Genomic DNA, 22,366 nt, shown 5'->3' with positions numbered 1-22,366 from the left:
TTTATTTCTTTCATCACATTCCCAGTGGGTCAGAAGTTAACATACACTGAATTAGTATTTGGTAGCATTGCCTTTAAATTGTTTAACTTGGGTCAAACATTTCAGGTAGCCTTCCACAAGCTTCCCACAATAAGTTGGGTGAATTTTGGCCCATTCCTCCTGACAGAGCTGGTTTGTAGACCTCCTTGCTCACACACGCCTTGTTTAGTTCTACCCACACATTTTCTATGGGATTGAGATCAAGGCTTTGTGACAGCCACTCCAATACCTCGACTTTGTTGTCCTTAAGCCATTTTGCCACAACTTTGGAAGTATGCTTGGGGTCATTGACCATTTGGAAGACCCATCTGAGACCAAGCTTTAACTTCAGACTGATGTCTTGAGATGTTGCTTCAATATATCTACAATTTTCCATCCTCATGAAGCCATCTATTTTGTGAAGTACACCAGTCCCTCCTGCAGAAAAGCAACCCCACAACATGATGCTGCCACCCCCGTGCTTCACGGTTGGGATGGTGTTCTTCGGCTTGCAAGCGACCCCTTTTTCCTCCAAACATAATGATGGTCATTATGGCCAAACAGTTCTATTTTTGTTTCATCAGACCAGAGGACATTTCTCCAAAAAGAACAATCTTTGTCCCCATGTGCAGTTGCAAACGATAGTCTGGCTTTTTTTAATGGTGGTTTTGGAGCAGTGGCATCTTCCTTGCTGAGCGGCCTTTCAGGTTATGTCGATATAGGACTCGTTTTACTGTGGATATAGATACTTTTGTACCTGTTTCCTCCAGCATCTTCACAAGGTCCTCTGCTGTTATTCTGGGATTGATTTGCACTTTTCGCACCAAAGTACATTCATTTCTAAGAGACAGAACCCGTCTTCTTCCTGAGCAGTATGACGGCTGCATGGTCCCATGGTGTTTATACTTGGGTACTATTGTTTGTCCAGATGAACATGGTACCTTCAGGCGTTTGGAAAATGCTCCCAAGGATGAACCAGACTTGGAGGTCTACAATTTTTTTTCTGAGGTCTTGGCTGATTTATTTAGATTTTCACCTGATGTCAAGCAAATAGGCACTGAGTTTGAAAGTAGACCTTGAAATACATCCACAGGTACACCTCCAATTAACTCAAATGATGTCAATTAGTTTATCAGAAGCTTCTAAAGCCATGACATAATTTTCTGGAATTTTCCAAGCTGTTTAAAGGCACAGTCAACTTAGTGTATGTAAACTTCTGACCTGCTGGAATTGTGATACAGTGAATTATAAGTGAAATAATCTGTCTGTAAACAATTGTTGGAAAAATTACTTGTGTCATGCACAAAGTAGATGTCCTAACGAACTTGGCAAAACTATAGTTTAACAAGAAATTTTGTGGAGTGGTTGAAAAACGAGTTAATGACTCCAACCTAAGTATGTAAACTTCTGACTGTAGGTGTGCACGTCAGCTTTGATATCGGTTTTGCAGATTGGCATTAAACTAGACATCGGGCCGATACCAATGTTAATTTTTAGCTAATACCAGCCGATTCCGATATGTTCACCGATATATTGTGCATTCCTTAGAATAAATGTTTTGGTACACTGCCCCAGATCTGGGCCTTGACACAATCCTGTCTCGGAGCTCTATGGACAATTCCTTCGACTTTGTTTTTGCTCTGACATGCACTGTCAACTGTGGGACCTTATATAGACAGGTGTGTGTCTTTACAAATCACGTCCAATCAATTGAATTTACCACAGGTTGACACCAATCAAGTGTAGCAACTTCTCAATGATGATCAATGTAAACAGGATGCACCGGAGCTCAATTTCGAGTCTCATAGCAAAGGCGCTGTATAATTATTCATATTGTGTTTCTTTCCCCCCACTATATCATTATGGGGTATTGTGTGTAGATGGATTAAATATAATGTTTTCCCTCTATTTTAGAATAAGGCTGTAACGTAACAAAAAAGACAAGGAGTCTGAATACTCTCCAAATGCACTGAATATACACTATATATGCAAAAGTATGTGGACACCCCTTCACATGAGTAGATTTGGCCATTTTCAGCCTCACCCGTTACTGACAGGTGTATAAAATCGAGCACACAGCCATGCAATCTCCATAGACGAAGATTGGCAGTAGAATGGCCTTACTGAAGAGCTGTTACTTTCAATGTGGCACCGTCATAGGATGTCACCTTTCTAACAAGTCTGTTCGTCAAAAATATGCCCTGCTAGAGCTTCCCCTGGCAGATGCCAGAAGAACCATACTTGCCCAAATGCATAGTGCCAACTGTAAAGTTTGGTGGATTAGGAATAATGGTCTGGGGCTTTTTTTTCCACGGTTAATGACTCCAACCTAAGTGTATGTAAACTTCAATTGTGTGTGTGTGTGTGTGTGTGTGTGTGTGTGTGTGTGTGTATACATAGGTACACTTCAACTGTGAGAGACGGAATCTTAAACAAAAATCCAGAAAATCACATTGTATGATTTAAGTAATTAATTTTACATTTTCAAATACTTGTTCTCCCCACTGTATGTGTGTATATACACTGCTCAAAAAAATAAAGGGAACACTTAAACAACACAATGTAACTCCAAGTCAATCACACTTCTGTGAAATCAAACTGTCCACTTAGGAAGCAACACTGATTGACAATAAATTTCACATGCTGTTGTGCAAATGGAATAGACAAAAGGTGGAAATTATAGGCAATTAGCAAGACACCCCCAATAAAGGAGTGATTCTGCAGGTGGTGACCACAGACCACTTCTCAGTTCCTATACTTCCTGGCTGATGTTTTGGTCACTTGAATTCTGGCGGTGCTCTCACTCTAGTGGTAGCATGAGACGGAGTCTACAACCCACACAAGTGGCTCAGGTAGTGCAGCTCATCCAGGATGGCACATCAATGCGAGCTGTGGCAAGAAGGTTTGCTGTGTCTGTCAGCGTAGTGTCCAGAGCATGGAGGCGCTACCAGGAGACAGGCCAGTACATCAGGAGATGTGGAGGAGGCCGTAGGAGGCCAACAACCCAGCAGCAGGACCGCTACCTCAGCCTTTGTGCAAGGAGGAGCAGAGCCCTGCAAATTACCTCCAGCAGGCCAGCAGGCCACAAATGTGCATGTGTCAGAAAATCCAGAAAATCACATTGTATGATTTTTAAGTAATTAATTTTACATTTTCAAATACTTGTTCTCCCAACTGTGTGTGTGTGTGTGTGTGTGTGTGTATGTGTGTGTGTGTATATATATATATATATATATATATATATATATATATATATATATATATATATCATTCTGTTGGTGGCAAGAACTGTATATAATAACTTAAATGGAAAAACTCTTAAGTGTTGAATCAAGTGTAGCTTTTTGTACCAGTTCATAAACCATGTGCCATGGAATTGGTACATCGAAAAGCTCCTCCCATTTATTTTGCAACCTGTATGGCGCAGCTGTCAATTTTTGTCCTCAGATGAAACTGGTACATTTTTCTATTTATGCCAGTTCCTTTCAGCCAATTTTTATCTTTAATATATGGCAGGCGAACAAGTTCCCTACCTTCTCCCTTTTCCACTTGCCTCCATTTTTGTGGTAGTGCTGCAATCAGTTGGTTGTAAATTTGGATAGAGCAGATATCGAAAATATATGGTAATAACTGCATGTGACATAACTCCTCAGTTTTTATTAATAATATCATTAACAAATATAATCCAATTTGTAAAAAAAAAAAAATCCATTAAATGTTTGTTTATTAATTAGTATATTTGAATTTAACCATATTTGTTCTCTCTTTTCTGGAGGATAAAACTGAAATTGTAACCAGCTTTGTTTGGCTTGTTTAAGAAAGGGTGATACTTTATTAGTCGGAAATGAGCAGTTGTAATCTGTATAAAGGCAAAAGGCAAAAGGCAAAAGGCAATTTTTTAACAAAGGATTAGCCTTTCTTAATAATCTACTGGAGAACCATTTGGGGTTTAAGTATAATTTATGTATGAGTGAAGCTTTTAGTGAGAGGTTTAAAGCTTTAATATTTAATTTTAGCACCGCAAACTCATATTCATTCTATAAATAGGCACGTTTAATTTTGTCTGGCTTAGCATTACAAATGAAATGAAATATTTTTTGCTCATATGATATTAAAACAACGAGTCATCTGGAGTAGGCAGTGCCATTAGTAAGTAAGTAAACTGTGATAGAACCAAAGAGTTAATCAGTTATTTTCCATAAATACACAGGTATTTACCTCTCCATGGTTGCAGAATCTTATCTATTTTTGCTAACTTTCTATAGAAATTAATTGTGGTAAGTTCATTTATATTTTTTGAAATGTGAATACCAAGTATGTCTACTTCACCAGCCGCCCATTTTATTGGAAAACTACACGGTAGTGTAAACACCAACGATCCAATACGTAATATGGTACACTTGTCATAATTAGGTTTTAATCCAGAGAGGCTAGAAAAGAGATCAAGATATTCAATGAGACTGTGCAAGAATCCAGAAAAAAAAGTGTGAAGAATCTCAAATATATATTTTGGTTTGTTTAAAAGTAGCCTTGACAGCTTGCACACTCTTGGTATTCTCTCAACCAGCTTCATGAGGTAGTCACCTGGAATACAATTCCATTGCCTTCTTAAAAGTTCATTTGTGGAATTTCTTTCCTTCTTCATGCGTTTCAACCAATCAGTTGTGTTGCGACAAGGTAAGGGTGGTATACAGAAGATAGCCCTATTTGGTGAAAGACTAAATCCATATTATGGCAAGAACAGCTCAAATAAGCAAAGAGAAATGACAGTCCATCACTAAGATATGGTCTGTCAATCCGGGAAATTTCAAGAACTTTGAACGTTTCTTTAAGTGCAAAAAGCATGAAGCGCTATGATGAAACTGGCTCTCATGAGGACCGCCACAGGAATGGAAGGCCCAGAGTTACCTCTGCTGCATAGGATAAGTTAATTTGAGTTAACTGCACCTCAGAAATTGTAGCCCAAATAAATGCTTCAGAGTTCAAGTAACAGACACATCTCAACATCAGCTGTTCAGATGAGACTGTGTGAATCAGGCCTTCATGGTCAAATTCCTGCAAAGAAACTACTACTAAAGGACACCAATAAGAAGAAGGGACTGGCTTGGGCCAAGAAACACTAGCTATGGACATTAGACAGATGGAAATCTGTCCTTTGTTCTGATGCATCCAAAATGTGAGATTTCTGGTTCCAACCGCCGTGTCTTTGTGAGATGCTGAGTAGGTCACCGGATGATCTCCAAATGTGTGGTTCCCACTGAAGACTGGAGGAGGGGTTGTGATGGTGTGGGGGTGCTTTGCAGGTGACAGTGTCAGTGATTTATTTAAAATTCAAGGCACACTTAACAGAATGGCTACCACAGCATTCTGCAGCGATACGCCATCCCGTCTGGTTGTCGCTTAGTGGGACTATCATTTGCTTTTCAACAGGACAATAACCCAACACACCTCCAGGCTGTTTAACCTCTCTAGGGTACGTGAGACGGTAGCGTCCCACTTCAACAGCCAGTGAAACTGCAGGGCGCCAAATTCAAAACAACAGAAATCCCATCATTAAAATTCCTCAAACATACATGTATTTTACACCATTTTAAAGAAACACTTGTTGTAAATCCAGCCACAGTGTCCGATTTCAAAAAGGCTTTACGACGAAAGCAAACCAAACGATTATGTTAGGTAAGTGCCTATTCACAGAATAACAGCCATTTTTCCAGCCAAAGAGAGGATTCACAAAAAGCAGAAATATAGATAAAATTAAATCACAAACCTTTGATGATCTTCATCAGATGACACTCATAGGACTTCATGTTACACAATACATATATGTTTTGTTCGGTAAAGTTAATATTTATATCCAAAAATCTGAGTTTACATTGGCGCGTTACGTTCAGAAGATCCAAAACATCCTTTGATTTTGCTGAGAGCCACATCAATTTACAGGAATACTCATAATAAACATTGCTAAAAGATACAACTGTTATGCATGTCCACTGTCCAAATTCCTCCTTGTTGTTCTAGCGTTCAGTACACTTTCTAAACTCACGACACGCGGGCAAGTCCAGCGGAAAGTACGGACGAAAAGTGAGTTATATTACAGTCCGTAGAAACATGACAAACGAAGTATTGAATCAATCTTTAGGATGTTAACATAATTCTTCAATAATGTTCCAACCGGAGAATTCCATTGTCTTCAGAAGTGCGATGGAACCGAGCTCTCTCTCACATGAACGCACATGGTCAGCGCATTTTATTTATTTGATTGGTTCCCATTTAGGTTTGGCAATTATTTATTTTTTTTCACCTCCTTTTCTCCCCAATTTCGTGGTATCCAATTGTTAGTAATTACTATCTTGTCTCATCGCTACATCTCCCGTACGGGCTCGGGAGAGACGAAGGTCGAAAGCCATGCGTCCTCCGAAACAGAACCCAACCAAGCCGCACTGCTTCTTAACACAGCGCGCCTCCAACCCGGAAGCCAGCCGCACCAATGTGTCAGAGGAAACACCGTGCACCTGGCTACCTTGGTTAGCGCGCACTGCGCCCGGCCCGTCACAGAAGTCGCTGGTGCGCGATGAGACAAGGATATCCCTACCGGCCAAACCCTCCCTAACCCGGACGACGCTAGGCCAATTGTGCGTCGCCCCACGGACCTCCCGGTCGCGGCCGGCTGCGACAGAGCCTGGGCGCGAACACAGAGTCTCTGGTGGCACAGCTAGCGCTGCGATGCAGTGCCCTAGACCACTGCACCACCCGGGAGGCCCTTTAGGCTATTTGATCAGAAAAACCTTCATGATGACAAACTTTTTACATCTCCAGTCTGTAGGCTACAAAGAAGGCTGCATACACTTTCTACTATATGCAATAATTTTTGGGATGGAACGTGGAGCGCCGCGTCTCTTCAACAACCCTAGAGAGGCGTGCTGGGAATGGACAAGATAAATATTGAGTCCTGCCTTCGACAAAGTGGGCACTGCTTATCATAGGGTGCCATCAGAGCTCACCTAAAAAGCCAATATGCCACAGGTTGACAGAAATGGTAATTGTTTTTGGGCAGAATTATGTTAGGTTTTATGTGTTGTTGGAGGTGCGTCTTGGTCAGTCTAGCTCAGAAAATGCCGCCCTCGTCAATCTGCCGCCATAGGGGGCCTCCTAATCCTGCCTAATGAGCAGGCTGGCCGTGATTTCACGTTTAGCCAACTTGGATCTATTTGCTAGCGAACAACGTTGAAGAGTTGAATTGTTACGAACACACACTTCTGTCTCCAACTGTTTGAAAAGCATGTTAGCCAGTCCACTTGTTCAGATATTGAAATCAAGTGGCTTACCTTACTTCTCAGAATGACAATTCCTTATATAAAATTGTGTTTATGCTTATTGCACATTTATAAAACAGACTAGACAGCTAGTATAACAGTGTTTGGCTAAAATGCTGCTAAAATCTGTCCAAAATAAGGCCATTACGTTTCTATGGGCTTATTATGGACCTAAGCTTATCGTCTGCCTGCCTTCCTTTTGTACAACATCTCATTGTTAGGGCGGAGAAGTGCATCTCGTCATTATATACAGATTGCGGGTGTAAAATGGGAAGCTGCACACAGCACAGAGGAGTGAAGGAGACGAGACCAAAAATGCAACATGAAAACAAGGGGACAAAACGCTCATAAAAATGAAAAATAACAAAAAGCTTGATTTCTTGCGATACATGCATTTCGAATACCGCGCAAAAGCATTCATTCTAATTTGATATATTGCCCAGCCCTAGTCACACAGCAACGACACCAATATAATCACAGGACTTACATCTTAAGACCATGCTTTAACTTATGTTCCTTGAAAAAAATATATATATATATTGCCAGTCTAGCAGCCACTGCCTATGCATGACACTAAAGTATAATTATAACACTCAGGGCAGAGAGAAAGGGGGTAATCCCAAAGAGGATTAGATTAGCAGGAGTTTGGTAATTGCATGGTTTCCTATAAATCCTTATTATCCTGATGCTCATTATTTCATAATTTGCCTGAAACTGAATACAAGTTGTGCATATATTGGTGAACGAGTTTAGATAAATCCTGAAATATGCTATTCTTTACCCCACTTTTTTTTGTTGCTAAAATCACACCTGCCATACGTGAGGGAAGAGGGAGTACCTTCAAGAGAGAATAGTGAGCAATAGAGCAGTTCTACATTTATTAGCAACTATTAGCCTACATTTAAAAAACATGACCAATAAAATATAATGAGCAAAGATTTTGATTGAAACTGAAAACATATTTAAAGTTGCACACCCATGTGAAAAGGGTATGAGGCTTTCATAAGTGGGCATATAGTCCCTTAAAAAGAGTTTGGGTCTCTGTGTGATTGAATGTATTCACCGATTAGACTTGTGTGGCTGGTATGCACTCCCTCTGCTGAATGGATTGCTAACAGCCACCCACTGATCGCCAGGCTTTGACAGAGCGGCTTTACACTTCAGCATTTTAATGGAGTGGAGGGCAAGAGTAAGGAGGAATCCAAATATTTTCAGAAGAAAACAAAGTATTGGAAGTTATGACAAAATACACCCTCCTCCCAGAGTTTGACGAGCTGAGGGGGTTTCCTGGGGAGGACTGCGTTGTGTTGGTAACCTAATGTCTCTAAAGGAGCCTGTCGGCGTGTCCAGAACTGTCATGTCTGGGAGTAATGGGCATTGAAAAGAGGGAGCAAAGGGTCCAAAAAGCCCAAAACAACATTGTAATTACTTTCCACCTCGATGCCAAAGCCGATGTCGTCATTTGAAGGTTCTTGCTCATCTTTCAATAAAATTGAGTTAAGCCCCTTGACTGTAATTACTGTTTGATACTTCACTAGTTACGAAAAAAAATTCAAATGTATGCACTCTACTGTAAGTCGCTCTGGATAAGAGCGTCTACTTAAATGACTAAAATTTAAATGTAGGTGTCCTCTTTGGGTCGAATCCTGACTTGAGGTGCATGCGCCCTAACTCGATTTGAATCATACATTGATCAATGGACAATTTGTGCATGGTTTGGAATAAATAAACATCCCATGGAAGGATGGGGCCATAAGTAGGCTACTGAGTTCAGCAGGGCTGACTGTAAATTCATCCTAAGAAAAGGGCCTGTGGTCAATTTGATGTTTGACCACGCCCTTTATTTCAGGCCAAGTGTATTCAGATTTTAAACACTCGCCCACAGTCAAATTAAGTAGACAGCTAGCTAGTGCAAGATTTGGTTTTGGGTTCTGAGATTATGGTTGAATCCACACTGATTTAATAATTTCAAATTGATTAACTTCTTTGGGGTAGGGGGCAGTATTTTCACATCCGGATGAAAAGCGTGCCCAGAGTAAACTGCCTGCTCAGCCATGAAAGCTAGAATATGCATATTATTAGTAGATTTGGATAGAAAACACTGAATGATGTCTGTGTATAACAGAACTCATATGGCATGCAAAAACCTGAGAAAAAAATCCAACCAGGAAGTGGGAAATCTGAGGTTGGTCATTTTTCAACTCATTCCCTATTGAAGATACAGTGGGATATTGGTCATGTTGCACTTCCTAAGGCTTCCACTAGATGTCAACAGTCTTTAGAGCCTTGTCTGATGCTTCTACTGTGAAGTGGGGCCGAATGAGAGGGGATTGAGTAAGGTCTACCATGAGCTGACCATGCGCTGACCATGTGCGTTCATGTGATAGAGAGCTCTGTTCCATCGCACTTCTGAAGACAAAATAATTCTCCGGTTGGAACATTATTGAAGAATTATGTTAAAAACATCCTAAAGATTGATTCAATACTTCGTTTGTCATGTTTCTACGGACTGTAATATAACTAACTTTTCGTCCGTACTTTCCGCTGAACTTGCACGCACGCCGTGAGTTTGGAAAGTGTACTGAACGCTAGAACAACAAGGAGGAATTTGGACATAAATGGACATTATCGAACAAAACAAACATTTATTGTGGAACTGGGATTCCTGGGAGTGCATTCTGATGAATATCAAAGGTAAGTGAATGTTTATAATGTTATTTCTGACTTCTGTTGACCGCACAACATGGCGGATATCCTTTTGTGTCTTGATTGGGCTCTGAGCGCAGACCTCAGATTATTGCATGGTTTGATTTTTCCGTAAAGCTTTTTTGAAAATCTGACACAGCGGTTGCATTAAGGAGAAGTGCATCTAAAATTCCATGCATAACACTTGTATTTTCATCAACATTTATAATGAGTATTTCTTTAAATTGATGTGGCTCTCTGCAAAATCATATATTCATATAAATATGAACTTTACCGAACAAAACATACATGTATTGTGTAACATGAAGTCCTATTAGTGTCATCTGATGAAGATCAAAGGTTAGTGATTAATTTTATCTATATTTCTGCTTTTTGTGAATCCTCTCTTTGGCTGGAAAAATGGCTGTGTTATTCTGTGAATAGGCACTCAAACATAATCGTTTGGTTTGCTTTCATCATAAAGCCTTTTTGAAATCGGACACTGTGGCTGGATTTACAAGAAATGTATCTTTAAAATGGTGTAAAATACATGTATGTTTGAGGAATTTTAATTATGGGATTTCTGTTGTTTTGAATTTGGCGCCCTGCAGTGTCACTGGCTGTTGACAAGGTGGGACGCTACCGTCCTACGTACCCTAGAGAGGTTAAATAAGTGAAATACATTTTTATTTCAGGGAAAATAAAATACAAATTATTCATGAAATGTTATCAATTCACATCCCAGATCAACAGGAGAAAATGGAAATGATTCACCCCAGCACTGCTTTTCAGATCTCAACCAATAGCTAATGAACTGCCAACACACTGTGGCCCTCGAGAACTTAGAATCAAATATCTAGCCTACACAGATACACAGTAACACCTAAAAACGGCTTACAGGAGAGAAGAGGTTGCAACCCATCGACAACCAGAAAAAATCCTGAGAACAGCAAAGTTAAAAAGATGTATTTTTCCATAAATAAAATATGGGAGTGCAGCATTTGGGCACACTCCCCCTACGAGAGGTCCCAGGAGAGGGAAGGATGCTGTTTGTGAACTCGGGCTCAGCACAGTAAAGGTTACAGCACTGCATCACCGAGAAATCAACTGCATTCCCACATCCACCCATGTTCAGTTGTCCTCTTTAAAAATGCATTGATTTACAGCAAAAATAGATTAAAGCGCCCAACTGCGCCAACCTAAAAGTTTGGCTTCTGCATGCATAGCATTAATAATGGAACAACCCCCAAAACCTAGAGGCATTCACTTGAAGGAACGGCTTTGGTTTTGTTGCACTTTAAAATGGGGAGAAATTTACATGTTTTAGAAGTATCACAGCTTTTTTATGGTTATTTATAATAACATTGTTTCACATGCAAATAGGCTGACAATTGTTACTCATTAAAAACATAACCAGTACAATGCAATACACTACTGTGTCAACCCAAGGTTTTACACAATGTTCAGAAGTGGAGCTTTGTGTTCTTCTCACTAAGATAGTTGGCAGGAATAAGAAGTTTGCAAATGCCAGTTCAGTTCTGCCAAACCAGTTCTATACGAGACATTTAAAAGGGTAGGTATCATAAACGTAATCACATGTAGCATATGGATTTGCATTAGTACACACATCAAAAGTCCCAATGCAAAGTTACACCTCAATTAAAAACTGTTACAAGTTATTAAATAAAACTGATCAGAATTTCAAAGAATGCTGAAGTCATGTGGGAAAGAAAAAAAAATCCGGGGTGTGATGCAATTTGGAGGACCCGGCAAGCCAGCCTATTCCCTATAATGTAAACTCCAAATGTTTAACTTTAAATTAAACCAAATTGTTTGCACTGGTTTCTTTTTAATTTAATTTACATTTTTCAGCCAATTTACAAGAAAATATTTTAACGTTAGCGGGCTACTAGAGATAACATTAGCAGGCTAGTTGGCTAGAAACCTTGCAAGTTGATTTATTGAGTCAGCCAGTTGCTATCAACAGTATACCAATGTTTTCCAAATACATTACGCCATCTCACCAGTTACGAAATAATGTTATCTTAACCAGCAAGCTAGCCAGCCAGCTAACGTTAGCTATTTAGCCAACTAGCTATTAGCCTAGCCAGCCAAGCTCCACGGTTACTCTCAGAAAGCTGGAGCCCAACTACTGAAGACCAGCTAGAACACAACCGAAATATAACCGCAGATTATAAGCAAAGGAGAGAGCAGACACTTTAGAGATTGATGGTTGGGGCCCATCGATGGTAAAACCTTTAAAAGAGTCGCGGCCGAGTTAGCTACCAAAGCAAGGGGGAGGCGGGCGCTTCACCAGGTCAAAATCCAAAATAGATAGATTCCAGATGTCAGTCAGCTTGCACTAAGCCAAGGCAAAATAAAATTACAAGACTACTTCAGAGAACATGCCGAAATGTTAACAAAACAAAAATAAGAACCAAAGAGATACTACACAATTAGCAAGCAGGTATGATTTTCGATTTCATTTTTAACCCATTGCAAGAAAGCACTAGAGCCTGCTCTTTGTTTACATCACACTTCCTCGTGATTGGTGGATTGTAATTCACCACCACTTGGATCTGGAATGTAATTACATGCTAGCATGGCTAATGGCTAACTTTAGCCAGCTACCGTGCTAGCATACAAACTCGGTAGCACAGAGTAGGTCCTCCATATGACCTTGAGAAATTGTGCATAGTGGGTAGTTTAGAAGATATCCGGAAATAATAAATAAAAATAAGTTAATAAATATTTAATAACCCAAAAACGTAACTATGTGTACTTATAGGTAATGTAACCAGATAGTGACTACAACTACGCTACTAAGTCTTTGACCACACTGTGTTACATTGGCGAGTAAAAACTCATGCGTGTCTAATGTTAACTACTGCCACCCTTTCAATGTAATGAGTCCCACTCTGACGTCTTTCCCTAGCTTTGAAATGACAGAACACACTATTCAACGGAAATCAGAAAGGTCTTTCTAATGGTTGAAAATCTCATCAATTCGGGTGATGTGCAACAGTTTGAGGGCCCGGACCACAATCAGAGTACACAGCCCAGGTTCACAGAATGGATGTTCAGATTAATCTAGAAGTACCTGGGCAATAACACAAGGTACACGCTGTCAGTAATATAATTTCCTCTTCATCGTGAAGCACAAGAGGTAGAATGCATTTAAAAGGTGCAGCACACTAGTGGCCTGGGGTGGTGTAACGGTTACTGCCACTGCCTTCAGGAACACACATATATGCCAGTGCTGGTGTGGGTTCAAATCCAGCCTATGCCCTTCTAGCACACCATCTCTCCTCCTCCCTTTCCTGTCTCTCTTCGCAGTCTGTCCAACAAAATAGGCTATATTCTGAAAAAGAAAATACAGCACAGTAGGTATACATTTACTGTGAAAACATCCAATATAAAAGTTAGTTACATGTTGGGAATAGCCCAAGCAGAATGGAGACTTAAATGCACATTACTCCACCTAATGGCAGATCATTTGAATAATCACTTTAACAAGGGGGCATTAATAATGCTTTCGGGGCAAAGGACTGGATTTCCAAATGATCAAATTGGTATGCAAAGGTGGGAATATTCCCTTGGATGAATGTCACTGGAGAGACGATTGCACAATTTCAGAGACATGTCGTCTGATTTGGAGCTGTAATTTAAATGCACAATTTACAGACATCTACACTCCTATGAAAATAATAGTCAGTAATGTTACAGCATTACTCTTTGACCAAAGAGGTTATCAAATTATGTTATATGTTATGCAACGGGTGGTTCTAATCCTGGATGCTGATTGGTTAAAACCACATTCCAGCTGGTGTCTATTCCACAAGTTACCACCGGCTAAAGCTATGTTGTTGAAATGCCTATTTACTCTGTTCCATCTCACTGCGCAATCCACGGTCTCATCAGCCAGGCCAAAAAACAGGTCAAACTAAACAAAATGCAGCTAGTCTTTCCAGCTTCAGTTTGAAGTTATTGTGTTAGCTGTGTTGTTGGCTAGATCTTCTGAACAACAGTGTCCTGACGAGAGCACATTTTTTTATGACAGGCAAAATCGCAGATCATTAGCTCATTGTTATGGATGTATCCAAATAAATGTCTGTCAACCGAACCGATAGAACGAACAACCAGCCGGTGTGGGTAGCAACCTTAGATGTGTCATGACTATATCTTGTGGAAGGATTAAATAGAATGAATGAAATCAAAATACAATGTTCAATGAAAATATGTCAATCATTATTTGAATATGTTGGCAACCCGTTGTATAAAGTAAAGTCGGAAGTTTACATACACCTTAGCAAAATACATTTACTCAGTTTTTCATTATACCTGACATTTAATCCTAGTAAAAATTCCCTGTCTTAGGTCAGTTAGGATCACCATTTTATTTTAAGAATGTGAAATTTCAGAATAATAGCAAAGATCATTATTTCAGCTTTTACCTCTTTCATCACATTCCCAGTAGGTCAGAAGTTTACAAACACATACACTCAATTAGTATTTGGTAGCATTGCCTTTAAATTGTTTAACTTGAGTCAAACATTTCAGGTAGCCTTCCAAAAGCTTCCCACAATAAGTTGTGTGAATTTTGGCCCATTCCTCCTGACAGAGCTGGTGTAACCAAGTCAGGTTTGTAGGACTCCTTGCTCACACACGCTTTTTAAGTTCTGGCCACAAATTTTCTATGGGATTGAGGTCAGGGCTTTGTGATGGCCACTCCCAATACCTTGACTTTGTTGTCCTTAAGCCATTTTGCCACAACTTTGGAAGTATGCTTGGGGTCATTGTCTATTTGGAAGACCCATTTACAACCAAGCTTAAACTTCCTGACTGATGTCTTGAGATGTTGCCTCAATATATCCACAATTTTCCTCCCTCAAGATGCCATCTATTTTGTGAAGTGCACCAGTCCCTCCTGCAGCAAAGCACCCCCATAACACAATGCTGCCACCCCGGTGCTTCACGGTTGGGATGGTGTTTTTCGGCTTGCAAGCCTCTCCTTTTCCCTCCAAACATAACGATGGTCATTATGGCCAAACAGTTCTATTTCATCAGACCAGAGGACATTTCTCCAAAAAGTACAATCTTTGTCCCCATGTGCAGTTGCAAACCGTAGTCTGGCTTTTTTATGGCGGTTTTGGAGCAGTGGCTTCTTCCTTGCTGAGCGGCATTTCAGGTTATGTCAATATAGGAATCATTTTACTGTTGATATTAATACTTTTGTACCTGTTTCCTCCAGCATCTTCACAAGGTCCTTCGCTGTTGTTCTGGGATTGATTTGCACTTTTCGCACCGAAGTATGTTCGTCTCTAGGAGACAGAACATGTCTCCATCCTGAGCGGTATGACGGCTGCATGGTCCCATGGTGTTTATACTTGCGTACTATTGTTTGTACAGATGAACATGGTACCTACAGGCGTTTGGAAATTGCTCCCAAGGATGAACCAGACTTGTGGAGGTCTACAATGTTTTGTGTGAGGTCTTGGTGGATTTCTTTTGATTTTCCCATGATGTCAAGCAAAGAGGCACTGAAGGTAGGCCTTGAAATACATCCACAGGTACACCTCCAATTGACTCAAATTATGTCAATTAGCCTAGCAGAAGCTTCTAAAGCCATGACATCATTTTCTGGAATTTTCCAAGCTGTTTAAAGGCACAGTCAACTTAGTGTATGTAAACTTCTGACCCACTGGAATTGTGATACTGTGAATTAAGTGAAATAATCAGTCTGTAAACAATTGTTGGAAAAAATACTTGTGTCATGCATAAAGTAGATGTCCTAGCCGACTTGCCAAAACAATAGTTTGTTAACAAGAAATTTGTGGAGTGATTGAAAAAAAACGAGTTAATGACTCCTACCTAAGTGTATGTAAACTTGACATATATATACACATTTATTTATTACACACACTCAGCAAAAAAAGAATACATCCCTTTTTCAGGACCCTGTCTTTCAAAGATAATTAGTAAAAAGCCAAATAACTTCACAGATCTTCATAGTAAAGGGTTTAAACACTGTTTCCCATGCTTGTTCAATGAACCATAAACAATTAATGAACATGCACCTGTGGAACGGTCATTAACACACTAACAGCTTACAGACGGTAGGCAATTAAGGTCACAGTTGTGAAAACTTAGGACACTAAAGAGGCCTTTCTACCTACTCTGAAAAACACCAAAAGAAAGATGCCCAGGGTCCCTGCTCATCTGCGTGAATGTGCCTTAGGCATGCTGCAAGGAGGCATGAGGACTGCAGATGTGGCCAGAGCAATAAATTGCAATGTCCGTACTGTGTGACGCCTAAGAGAGCGCTACAGGGAGACAGGAAGGACAGCTGATCGTCCTCGCAGTGGCAGACCACGTGTAACAACACCTGCACAGGATCGGTACATCCGAACATCACACCTGTGGGACAGGTACAGGATGGCAACAACAACTGCCGAGTTACACCAGGAACGCACAATCCCTCCATCAGTGCTCAGGCCACAATAGGCTGAGAGAGACTGGACTGAGGTCCTCACCAGACATCACCAGCAACAATGTCGCCTTTGGGCACAATCCCACCGTCGCTGGACCAGACAAGACTGGCAAAAAGTGCTCTTCACTGACGGGTCGCGGTTGTGTCTCACCAGGGGTGATGGTCGGATACGCATTTACCGTTGAAGGAATGAGCGTTACAACTAGGCCTGTTCTCTGGACTAGAGGTCGACCGATTATGATTTTTCAACGCTGATACCGATACTGATTATTAGAGGACCAAAAAAAGCCGATACCGATTAAATCGGCTGTTTTTTTGTTTTTTGTAATAATGACAATTACAACAATACTGAATGAACACTTATTTTAACTTAATGTAAGACATCAATAAAGTAAATTTAGAATCAAATAAATAATGAAACATGTTCAATTTGATTTAAATAATGCAAAAACAAAGTGTTGGAGAAGAAAGTAAAAGTGCAATATGTGCCATGTAAGAAAGCTAACGTTTAAGTTCCTTGCTCAGAACATGAGAACATATGAAAGCTGGTGGTTCCTTTTAACATGAGTCTTCAATATTCCCAGGTAAGAAGTTTTAGGTTGTAGTTATTATAGGAATTATAGGACTATTTCTCTCTATACGATTTGTATTTCATATACCTTTGACTATTGGATGTTCTTATAGGCACTTTAGTATTGCCAGTGTAACAGTATAGCTTCCATCCCTCTCCTCGCCGCTACCTGGGCTCGAACCAGGAACACATCGACAACAGCCACCCTCGAAGCAGCGTTACCCATGCAGAGCAAGGGGAACAACTACTCCAAGTCTCAGAGCGAGTGACATTTGACTATTAGCGCGCACCCCGCTAACTAGCTAGCCATTTCACATCGGTTACACCAGCCTAAGCTCGGGAGTTGATAGGCTTGAAGACATAAACAGCGCAATGCTTGAAGCATTGCGAAGAGCTGCTGGCAAAACGCACGAAAGTGCTGTTTGAATTAATGCTTACGAGCCTGCTGGTGCCTACCATCGCTCAGTCAGACTGCTCTATCAAATCATAGACTTAATTATAACGTTTATTCTTTCAGTGAAATACAGAACCGTTCCGTATTTTATCTAACGGGTGGCATCCATAAGTCTAAATAATCCTGTTACATTGCACAACCTTCAATGTTATGTCATAATTACGTAAAACTCTGGCAAATTGGTTCGCAATGAGCCAGGCGTCCCAAACTGTTGTTTGGAAGGAACACGCAACACTATGTGTGGAGAAAAAATGGCACAGCACACCAACATCAAAACCTCATCCCAACTGTAAAGTATGGTGAAGGGAGCATCATGGTTTGGGGCTGCCTCAGGGCCTGGACAGCTTGCTATCATAGACGGGGAAATGATTTACCAAGTTTATCAAGACATTTTGCAGGAGAATGTAAAGAGGAATGGTCCAAAATTCCTCCTGACCGTTGTGCAGGTCTGATCCGCAACTACAGAAAACATTTTGGTTGAGGTTATTGCTGCCAAAGGAGGGTCAACCAGTTATTAAATCCAAGGGTTCACATACTTTTTCCAACCTACACTGAATGTTTAAATGATGTATTCAATATAGACAAGAAAGATACAATAATGTGTGTTATTAGTTTAAGCACACTACAGTGAGGGAAAAAAGTATTTGATCCCCTGCTGATTTTGTACGTTTACCCACTGACAAAGAATTGATCAGTCTATACTTTTAATGGTAGGTTTATTTGAACAGTGAGAGACAGAATAACCACAAAAATATCCAGAAAAACGCATGTCAAAAATGTTATAAATTGATTTGCATTTTAATGAGGGAAATAAGTATTTGACCCCCTCTCAATCAGAAAGATTTCTGGCTCCCAGGTGTCTTTCATACAGGTAACGAGCTGAGATTAGGAGCACACTGTTAAAGGGAGTGCTCCTAATCTCAGTTTGTTACCTGTATAAAAGACACCTGTCCACAGAAGCAATCAATCAATCAGATTCTAAACTCTCCACCATGGCCAAGACCAAAGAGCTCTCCAAGGATGTCAGGGACAAGATTGTAGATCTACACAAGGCTGGAATGGGCTACAAGACCATCGCCAAGCAGCTTGGTGAGAAGGTGACAACAGTTGGTGCGATTATTCGTAAATGGAAGAAACACAAAATAACTGTCAAACTCCCTCGGCCTGGGACTCCATGCAAGATCTCACCTCGTGGAGTTGCAATGATCATGAGAACGGTGAGGAATCAGCCCAGAACTACACAGGAGGATCTTGTCAATGATCTCAAGGCAGCTGGGACCATAGTCACCAAGAAAACAATTGGTAACACACTACGCCGTGAAGGACTGAAATCCTGCAGCGTCCGCAAGGTCCCCCTGCTCAAGAAAGCACATATACATGCCCGTCTGAAGTTTAATGAACATCTGAATGATTCAGAGGACAACTGGGTGAACGTGTTGTGGTCAGATGAGACCAAAATGGAGTTCTTTGGCATCAACTCAACTTGCCGTGTTTGGAGGAGGAGGAATGCTGCCTATGACCCCAAGAAACCATCCTCACCGTCAAACATGGAGGTGGAAACATTATGCTTTGGGGGTGTTTTTCTGCTAAGGGGACAGGACAACTTCACCGCATCAAAGGGACGATGGACAGGGCCATGTACCGTCAAATCTTGGGTGAAAACCTCCTTCCCTCAGCCAGGGTATTGAAAATGTGTCGTGGATGGGTATTCCAGCACGACAATGACCCAAAACACACGGCCAAGGCAACAAAGGAGTGGCTCAAGAAAAAGCACATTAAGGTCCTGGAGTGGCCTAGCCAGTCTCCAGACCTTAATCCCATAGAAAATCTGTGGAGGGAGCTGAAGGTTCGAGTTGCCAAATGTCAGCCTCGAAACCTTAATGACTTGAAGAAGATCTGCAAAGAGGAGTGGGACAAAATCCCTCCTGAGATGTGTGCAAACCTGGTGGCCAACTACAAGAAACATCTGACCTCTGTGATTGCCAACAAGGGTTTTGCCACCACGTACTAAGTCATGTTTTGCAGAGGGGGTCAAATACTTATTTCCCTCATTAAAATGCAAATCAATTTATAACATTTTTGACATGCGTTTTTCTGGATATTTTTGTTGATATTCTGTCTCTCACTGTTCAAATAAACCTACCATTAAAATTACAGACTGATCATTTCTTTGTCAGTGGGCAAACGTACAAAATCAGCAGGGGATCAAATACTTTTTTCCCTCACTGTATGTTTGTCTATTGTTGTGACTTAGATGAAGATCAGAACAAATTTTATGACTAATTTATGCAGAAATCTAGGTAATTCCAAAGGGTTCACATACTTTTTCTTGCCACTGTAGATTAAAGCATCAATACATGAGGGAAGGGGGAGTGAATTATGAGTGAATTATTGTGTGTGGTCATAGGTATTGTCTGTGCTATGTTGTGTTCATAGGTACAAGGAGAAGCAACACTTTCCCCCCCCAAAATCCCTACAATAGTGTTGGAATGAGGATGACCTGGTTTGGCTATCGGAGATGCATGTACACATGAGGGACAAGCTCTCCAGTGAGTGGCTGTTAATAAGACCAAACCTCTCACCCAATGGAACTAGCTTTCTTGGAGCAGTGGTAACAGTCGCTGCCTTTGGTCATGGCTACCTGAGTTCGAGCCTCGTGAATCTCTACAGCATCGATGGCATTATGGAGAGTAAATAATAAACAATATTCATGAAAATATGGCACAATTTCCCAACACCTAGCAACCAAACGGAACTTCCAATTTCAATTCCTAAGTGAGTTGATGCTGAATCCCTAATTTATTAGTGATGCATTTGCTGACAATGACCGTAATTATATTGACCTCAGAGATTAAAATACAAATCAAAAAACATTAGGAGGGTTCCTTTTTATCACGTTTAATGGGAATCTGCATAATATATCTTAATGAGGCACTTAATGGTCTATGAGTGATCTATTGAGAATGTCTACATGGCAATTAGCCGAGAGTGTGTGGCAGCTGTTCTACAATTAAAATGCCAAATTACCTTCAATCAACACCATTTAAGACTGCACGTAAAACTCAACACAAAATGTGGAGAAAAATCTGTTCAGACAACTCTGATCTTGATAGGAGTAAGGGACTTGTCCAAATAAGGAACCAGTGTTCTCTCTTTATAAAAAAATCTTTCACCCTCTCACTTAATGGTCTGGTAAGATTAAACATTCAATTTTTCCAGTACACCTAAACTGCAGTATTGTGAAAGGAGTCATTCCCAACTCCTCTATGGCAAACCTGATTTTATGAGACTTGAATACAGGCGTTAACACCAAAAATGGATAAAAGATACAAGGCCCATAGAACAAATGGACGTCTGAAGATATAGCATAATGCAAAAAATCTTAATGTAGTAGGTTCTGTCTGTATTCATAGGCAGACATAAAAGCCATGGTCATTATTCAAACAAAAACATGCCAATATACTGTAGGCTACAGATGTTATTTGTCATGGACATGAGTAGGCTGCCAGTGAATAGCCATCATTCTTGTATTTCCGGTACCTTCCTTTTGACATGCACTTAGTTTGACGCTTTCAATAAAAATGACTAAATAATATATTAGTTCGTACATGGCTAAATTGTAGCAAGAAAATTACCTGTCTTCGACAAGATAAAATCAGTGGAAACTTTGCAACGGACCATTTCGAAATATAAATATTGTAACTATTTGCTGAATTTTAGTGTGCAACAATTGTTGCAAACAACATCACATCCATTAAACTGACACATAGGTGGGAAGTGACAACATCGTAATACAATAATGCTACTTACGTCACTAAAATTGCACTAGATTTTTGTTCTGTAATTTAGCAGTTACTGAGAGGCAGCCCCAGTAGCCTACTTTGACATTTCACAACTGTCATCGCTTCAAAAGTTCACACGGGTCTAAAAAGTAGAACTTATAACGCATGTATGGATGCATAACGTTACATGTCAGAATGTTTGAGCATCCGTTTCAATTTCGACCAATCGAAATTCAATGTAAAAGTCATTTTACTACTTGCAAGGCAATTAAACAGCAGAATCAATCTGAGCATCACGACCGAGGATCACCCTGAAAAAAGGTATAGGATATTGCAAACTTGAAGTTAATATCCTCAAATAACATGGGCTGTCTATCTGCATAGTATGATGACAGGGAGAGAGAACCTGTCAGGGCCTGTCCACAGCGCAACACCGGAGCTCAAGTACATTTCTTTGCCTATGTGAGATATTTTCTCCAGGCCTTATTAGGCCTAACGTTACGACATTCCCAAATTCGCTTTACTTACCCCGGTGGATGGTTATTAACCGGTTCAAATTTGAGAGGTTCAGCTGTTCCAGTGCTGCACTTGAACATTTCCTCCGAGGACGGAGCTACTTCACCTTCTAGGGCTGTCACTGAAGTTGCATGCACCATGCGATACTCGTGTCATATTGACCGGTTCTGTGGTCAGTTGCGTCCCTTGATTTGAAGACTTCCTCACCCGGCTATTCGCATTTGCTTCTCCAACAACAGAATCCCGCCGGGTCTCCCCGCTCCGACTCAGTTCTCTTGCAAAACCACCGGAACTACTTCCAATGCCAGACGGAGCACGTTGAAGGCAAATCCATGCACCACGGTCAGACAACAGAACATCCCATAACTAGTCCCCATATTCAATACTTCATTAACTTTTCATAGCGAATTCATTGTCGCCAACAACAATAACGTGACAATAATAATAACCATAATCATCATAATATGTTCATCATTATTCATGTGTTTATATATTTATTCATTTAAACGTAACTAGGAAGCTATTTCACATCCATAG

General features: G+C 40.5%; 1 protein-coding gene across 2 annotated transcripts in view; it reads right to left on the bottom strand.

The window, feature by feature from the left end:
- The window catches only part of LOC139542104 (forkhead box protein J3-like), a 91,530-nt gene extending 69,407 nt beyond the window's left edge, over positions 1 to 22,123 (bottom strand). For both annotated transcript variants that reach the window (XM_071347138.1, XM_071347140.1), the window contains exon 1: positions 21,842 to 22,123. The gene's annotated coding sequence lies outside the window, so the exon portion shown is untranslated. The remainder of the gene's footprint in view (positions 1 to 21,841) is intronic.
- Positions 22,124 to 22,366: the final 243 nt, after the last annotated feature.

The sequence above is a fragment of the Salvelinus alpinus genome, chromosome 17, assembly GCF_045679555.1.
Source record: "Salvelinus alpinus chromosome 17, SLU_Salpinus.1, whole genome shotgun sequence".
In the NCBI taxonomy this organism is placed as follows: Eukaryota; Metazoa; Chordata; class Actinopteri; order Salmoniformes; family Salmonidae; genus Salvelinus; species Salvelinus alpinus.
Note: the sequence above shows the minus strand (reverse complement) of the source record. Positions and strands in the feature narration are given on the sequence as shown.